Here is a 7,208-nt window from a genome sequence, read left to right as displayed (position 1 = left end):
CCTACCCTACCCTACCCTACCCTACCCTACCCTATCCTATCCTATGCACTGTCTATACTACACACAGTCTATTACCTAGCAATGCAGTACAATAAACTTTCCTTAAGCACCATGATGTCAGATAAGAAACAACTTCATCATTCTGCAGGTTGGTTGAAAGGTTTTGGTTTTGGCTGGTCTTGGTCACATTAGAGTTAACTCTAATGGCAGAGGGGTAGAAGCAGATGAGCCCACTGTGCACTCAGAAATCTTTTGAGTGGATTCACTTTTGCTAACTTTCCATTGGGCAAAGCAAGTCACATAGCTGAACCCAAGTCCAGTTGGAAGGACGTTGTGGTCAAACCGCTCAAGGAATGGAAACAGAGAAGGGTAAGAAAACGGGCTGTGAATACACACAACCTGTGGCTTATTATTTCTATTAACTAAAGAACAGAACAAAAAGTGTGTATGCATTTCTGTACACGAACACACGCATGTCCATGTGTGTGAATGCATTTGTATGTACAGCTACATATGAAGGTCAGAGGACAGGCTCAAGTGTCATTCCTCCCCAAGAACCATCTACCTCGTATTTTGAAGCAGGGTCTCTCACTGGCTTCCTGATTGGGCTAGTCTGACAAGCCCTAGGGATCCACCCATCACATGTCCCCGAGCACATGTCCCACATCCATCTTTTTATATAGGTAATGTCGGGATTGAACGAAGATCCTCATACTTGCACAGCAAGCACCTTATAGACCAAACTCTCATACCTGCCTCAGAACAAAATTTCAAGTAAAAAGTCATTTAGATAAAGCGCCCCGAGGGCCGGTAAATTATAGTTGAGCTCTGAAGGGCAGTGAATAAGGGGGCCACTGGAGGAACCATGTGCACAAGTGGGTTCTTTAGAGAAAGGAAACAGGCTTCCCTCTGCACTTGCAGGAAACTACCTTGAGAGTGCGGAGCTCAGCTAGCGAGATCCCCGTTCTGGAGGTAAGGAGGCAGTCAGCACCAGTCACTCTGCCAGAGCCTGAGCAATGAAGTTCGTGTGCATGTGAATCAGAGCAGGCAATAACAGTTTCCTAGCATATCAGTGTCTCATTTTGTTTCTCCTGTAGAAAGCTCAAATGTTGGCTTGCCTGATTCAAAGTTGGCCCCTAGGCAACCCTAGTGCTTCCAGGAGGGCACGAGTGAGTATCTATTTTCTTTCTGTTTCTGGAAAGCAGTAACTGTCATTTTCTGGGCTCACACACCCTGTACACAGGCTGATTATAATACTCTCCCTGAGAAATGGGGGAACCCTAGGAAGTCTGCCAAAACACTCTCCCAATGTCCAGATCCATGTCTGTGGCTTCTCTGGAGGGAGCCACAAGGAGCGGTCACCCTCCTGAAGAAGGAAAGGTCAGGACCTGTGAGTAAATACTGACTGGTGTAAACTTTGCATTTCAAATCAAAAAAGCCTTGGTAGTTGGAAAAACTTAACCCAAACAAAAACTAAACACAGGAAAGTGAGCCAACGGGCACTCTGCTTTCTGTCACAGGGATGCCAAGACAGTCTCAGTGACAGCATTGCCTTCACTGGGGGAGCTGAGAGAGGGAGACAGGCGGCTGCTTGGTGGTGACTGGAGGGAAAGGGGATCTTGGCTTCCTTCCCAGAGTGCATCAGTTGAGAGAGATCTTCAGAATCCTCTGACTCTTCTTTAAGCATTTGTCACGTACTGGTTCTTCATAGTTGTTTTCTCAGTCAGCCCTCAAAGAATCCCCACGATGGGCTAGGGAGATGGTCTGGTTGATAAAGCGCTTGCAAGCAAAGGACCTGGGTTCTGTCCCTAACACCCAGATTAGAAGGAAAGAAAAAAAATACCTTGGCCTGGAGGCATGTACTTGCTATGTCAGGTCTGAGGGGATGAACACAATTGGATTCCTGGGTCTAGCTGAGGAGTTAGCCTGGGTAGGCTACTTGGCGAGTTCCAGGCCAGTGAGAGACGCTGTCTCAAAAAGGCAAGTGGACAGCATCTAAGAAAAAATACCCCTGAGATTGGCCTCTGGGCAATGCACACATGCACACAGAGGAGAGGGGGGCCCAAGGCAGAGCTGTATGCATCTCCATTTTTCAGACTGTGAAAATGAAGCAAGATGATTCAGTGACAGGAACTGCCCAAGCACAACCCATGGGTCTCTGAGAAACCATCTAATGCATCCATGCCCTTCAGAAACCATCGGGCTCAGGGCCTTCACTCCAGGGCCATCCGTATTCTCCAGGGACACAGTTAACCAGGGCATAGGCCAGCACAGGAAATTGAAGAGAATCTGTGCCTAGAATTTCTGAAACTCAACTACCTGTGGCTCCCAGGGCAAGGAGCAGAACTGGTTTATTTTTCTTATCTCCTTCATCATCCTTCTCAGTTTCCCACCCAGTTATTTTCATGTATGTTCACGAAAGAAGGGTGAGGACACACGTATGGGCACGTATGCACGTGCATGCAGGTGCACATAAAACTCAAAGGTTGATATTCCATGTGTTCCTTGACTAGTCTGTCATATTTTTGGGGGACCTGGAGCTCACTGATTGGCTAGCCTGTCTGGCCAGCAAGCTCCAGGGAGCCTCTTACCACCAGCTCCCTCCAAATGCTGGGATTGCAAGTTCACACTGCTGTGCCTGGGTTTCTACACAGGATGTGGAGATTCAAACTCAGGTCCTTAGGCTCATTTAGCAGGCTTCTTTTTCTTATTCATTGAGCCATCTCCCCAGCCCTCTACCCCAATTCTTACTGTAGGGAGAGAGGAAACACCTGAGTTTCGGGCAGGGAGATATCTGGTTCCATATATTTTGGGGAGCAAAGAATCCTTTAATGGAGACACCATATCCTTCCTGTTCATTGAGATCCATATTTCCTTTCATTTGACTTTTCCTGTTTAACAATAACTCAAATTTTGATTCACAATGTCCTCAAATTGATTGCATTAATGACTCAATTAAATATATATATATGTATATATATATACATACACACACACACACATATATATATATATATGTTTATTATACACATTATTATATATGTTTCATGTATATGAAAGCCTTATGGTCCCAGAAAACATAAGACTTTTACATTTCCATTTACAAACACAGTATTCCACTTAGCTGCGATGTCAAGATGATTCTGGTGAGTTTTGTTGGCTTCTTTCTTTCTCTTGGTCCTGAGTTTATCATATTCCACAGCCTTCTTATTTTTATTAGCACATTGATTCTTCAAAACAATTTGTCTGGGTTTGTGTTACAGGGCATGTGAAATAACAAGACATGGACTCTTGAATGGTTTGGTCTTGGACTTCTTCTCTTCTTTTGTTTAAGGGCTTTCTGAAAGCGTATTGGTGGACATGATCTTTTTTTAGAGAAATTGAAAAGCTTTAGGCTTTTGCTAGCTCTTGGGGATCCCAATCACTGAGGCACAATGGTGCCCTCACAGCAGCAGTCTGGGAATATCTTTCTTCCCTTGTTTTATAATAGTGAAGTTGAGAATGCTCAGATTGGTATTCGCAGTGCATTCCCAGACAGACCTATGCTTCCTGTCTCCAGCTACCTCAGTCTATAAGAATGCCCCTTACTCAACAGCGAGCGCACTGCCATAGATCAAGACACCTTGCTTCATGGGGAAACCTGGTTTGTCACTCCCATCACTGATCTGGACCACCCAACCCTTTACTCCACCGAGGGCATCAGCAGCTACTTCTGTGCCCATGTGCTTCTTATAACACACCCAAAGCTGGCGTCCATCATCCACCTCGATGAGCTTTTGATCAGTGGCTGGGAAGGAGATGCTGGGCTTCATCTTGACTAAGCCAACTGTCTAGGAGGTGCCATAAAAAAAAGAGCTATATGTTTTTATTTGCTTTTCCTCAGACTGGGTGTGAGATTTATTATCGAATATGGTTTGACGGGGGTGTGAGGACAGCCCCGTTAGAAGCCCTAGGGTTCAGCGCATCCAGGTGAGCATGGGTGGGGATATATTTGACCCTGGCTATGACGGATGAGTGGTTTCTCAGCTATCACATCTTTAAGTGTATCTGTGTTAGAGAAGCCCCACTTCTTTGAGATATGGATCTTTTGGTAGTGGAGGAATTTAAACTTGACTCTATGCAGGGCCTCAGTCACATGTCATTCTGCAGGTTGGGTGAATGGACATGATGACCTGGCCAGTGTGACTCCTACCATTGTGCCTTGGGCACCCCCACCCATCTGTCTGGAGCCTACACTGGAGACAGCACTGAGATCAGAGATACAATATATATCAGAACATTGCCTCCAAGGTCTCTTAGGGCAATCCACATAGAAAATAGGCTTGCTATCCTTCCTACCAAGGAAGATGCTGTTCACAGCCACTACAGACCAGGCCTCCTAGAGTAAAGAAACCTGGTTGGCTTAATCGGTTGCATCCAAAAATTACATTGGATATTAAAATTGTATTGGGTCTATTTGAAGAAATATTAATAATTATTAGCTGTAGCATGTTGTATCTTTTATAACTATTTAAAACAACAATACAGTCTTAAAAGCATGTCATTATGGAGACTGCTCACAGTTCCTTTCAAGGCACACAGGAAAACGATGCACAAAGGCCTCTGATTGTGTGCAAGCACTTTAAACAGGTGAAGCTCTTGAACTCAGAGGGTAGAAAGGTCGTACAGCAAAGTAATAACCAAGTAATAACCAAGCCAGCCCCACCTGCAAGGTTTTAGAAATTCCTTATTTGGCCCATGTATTAGCTACTTTTCCCTTTGCTATAACAAAATGCCCACCAAAAGCAACTTAAGGAAGAAAGGGTTTCGTCTGGCTCATGGTTCCAGAGGATGGTTAATCCTGGGGGTGGGCGGACAGCAAACTGACGGCAGCTGGAAGCCCTGGTCACATCCAACCATAAAGTTATTTTTATTATTTCATAACTGCAACTTTGTTAGCTGTGAATTATAATGTAAATATCTGATATGCGGATTGTCTTAGGCAACCCCTGTGAAAGAGTGGTTCGATCCCAGAGAGGTCACAACCCACAGAGTTAGAATCACTGCTCTAGAGCATGCTTGCACAGCAAGGTCAGGAGTGAGTAAGAACATCAGAGGCTAGTACCCCTGCATCAGCAGCACAGCACACACCAAGAACTAGCAACAAGGCAAGCAGGTCCCATGTTTGAGCCTGAGGAGACACAGGAACCTGTCCAGGACACTGTGAAGTCTGCAGCCTCAGCAGAAAATCACCAACTGTGTTGGGTGTTAAGTAGAACATGATCACTGCCAAACCAGAGTCGAATCTGCCAAATCTCCACTTTTCTTGCTACTATCTTCCTTTGTCCAAACTAACCAAAAGCCGTGGGGCCAGGGAGCCAGAGGGCTGGGGAGCCGGGGGGCCGGGGAGTGGGGGGGCGGGCAGCGAGCTAGGGAGCCAGGGAGCCAGCGGAAGGTACTTTCATATCTTCCATCCCCTTGGTCACAGTGTACAGCCAGAGGGAGAATGACTCCATCACATGCTCTGTTTTGAACTGGACATTCGTGTGTCCAACAAAGGACATAACAACAAGGGAAAGCCATGACAGAACCAAGAGATCTGGCCCTGGAGGATCTGAAAGCACGTTTTGCTGAGGTAGAAGGGTTTCCTGGCCTTATAGAAGGTTTTTAGTCTTCTTCTTGTAACTCTGATGCACACATATCTACTTATTTGAATGTTATTAATTCTTTGACACCTTCTTTCATGGGAAACTGATCCTTATTTCTTTAAAAAAAAATTTGCCTGATTAAATCTCCATTTGTGAAAGCTTTAATAATCTGCTATAAGCTTTAACCAAACTCCAGAACTGAAGGGAAGTCCCTGAAAAAAAGCAATACAAATGGACGTTTTTAAACATAAATTTATTATTAAAGATAATTATATGAATTATTAATAGTTATCTATTAGAGTCAGATTAATCGTGCTATAATTAGAACAAAAGAATGTATACAACTGCCATAAGCCAAACTTTAAATTCCCTTTTAAAGAAACTTGTTATCCCTTTATGATGACACCTGCGTCCTCTAGCGGTAAGGAGGACCTAGTACTAGGGATGAAGTGGGAAATCAGATGGGTGGTGTACTCAAGCCTTCACCTGGGAAGCAGAAGACCCAAGGTCACATTCAGGCTGACTCACTGACTCATTGTCTAGTCTTGGCTAATGCCTTTCCCTCTGAACCCAACTTTCTTCCTCTGTGTCGCCGCCAGGATCTCTTACACTTGAGGACGTCCTTAATTTTAACGCTAGAATAAGGAAGGTGAAAATGTATTGTCCTGAGTTCTAAGCGAAGGAATACTTGTAAATCAATATGGCAGCTACAGAGAATGGTAGAAAACCAAAAACATGTGCTAAGGATCAGGATCCGGGCTTAAAACGATAGCCTGAATTTGAAATTATGGAATAACCTGATGTGGTGGAGTATGCCTGTAGTCTTAGCACTGGGCAGGATGTGAGCATGAAACTTCAAGGACTACCTCGTCACAGGAGTCAATGGACAAACCAAACTATCGAATGCTGGATAAGAAGAGCCAAAGGGCAGCGCCTTAGCCATGCCTTAGCCAGGGTGCTTCAGAGCACACCAACCCAGCTCTGCTGGAGTGTGACAAACTGTCAGGGAGGACAGTGGTACATATGGCTGAAGCCAGGGGACTTTCTTGGGTCTGGATCAGAGGCACACACCTGCAATGGCACACGTGAAAGGCTGCCTTTGGCAGTCGTTGAGCATGGAGGTGAACAACTCTATTAGTCGGAGATTCTGGTCATGGTTAGGGTAAGCATATTTCTGGCTGGGGCTGCACGTACGGGCAGCAGAGACCAGATGATGGCACAAGCCAAAATACACAATTCTGGGTGGCTTCCCAAGCTGCACACACAGGTAGACAAACCAGAAGGGCTGAGCAGAGCGGAAATGCTGGAGTAGACTTAAAAATGCCCTGATAATCTAAGTCTGTTCTCATGCCTATTGCTGGATGTTAGCAGTGGATGAAAGCCTTACTCGCCTGAAGTTATATCAGCTCAGGCAGTCATTGACTACTGAAATACAGACCCAGGACTAGCCCTAAGGATGATATCCCTAAAAAGAAAAGCAAGAATCAGAATAAAAAACTGGATTATGGGGAGATAGCTGAGGCAGTAAACTCTCTGTCAAATAGACATGAGGAACTAAGTTCAAGTCCCTAGTACTCATGT

At 45.0% G+C, this 7,208-nt stretch overlaps 1 non-coding gene and 1 pseudogene across 1 annotated transcript; both read right to left on the bottom strand.

The window, feature by feature from the left end:
• Nucleotides 1-3,062: 3,062 nt before the first annotated feature.
• On the bottom strand, nt 3,063-3,812 carry LOC114631527 (annotated as a pseudogene).
• A 465-nt stretch (nt 3,813-4,277) lies between these two features.
• Nucleotides 4,278-4,416, bottom strand: LOC114631652. Its single transcript, XR_003712985.1, has one exon. It is a non-coding gene; the product is annotated as a small nucleolar RNA SNORA70 (small nucleolar RNA).
• Between the last annotated feature and the right edge of the window lie 2,792 nt (nt 4,417-7,208).

This window comes from Grammomys surdaster, unplaced genomic scaffold, assembly GCF_004785775.1.
Source record: "Grammomys surdaster isolate TR1022 unplaced genomic scaffold, NIH_TR_1.0 363, whole genome shotgun sequence".
Classification (NCBI taxonomy): Eukaryota; Metazoa; Chordata; class Mammalia; order Rodentia; family Muridae; genus Grammomys; species Grammomys surdaster.
The sequence above is the reverse complement of the archived record's forward strand: the minus strand, read 5'-3'. Positions and strand labels throughout refer to the sequence as shown.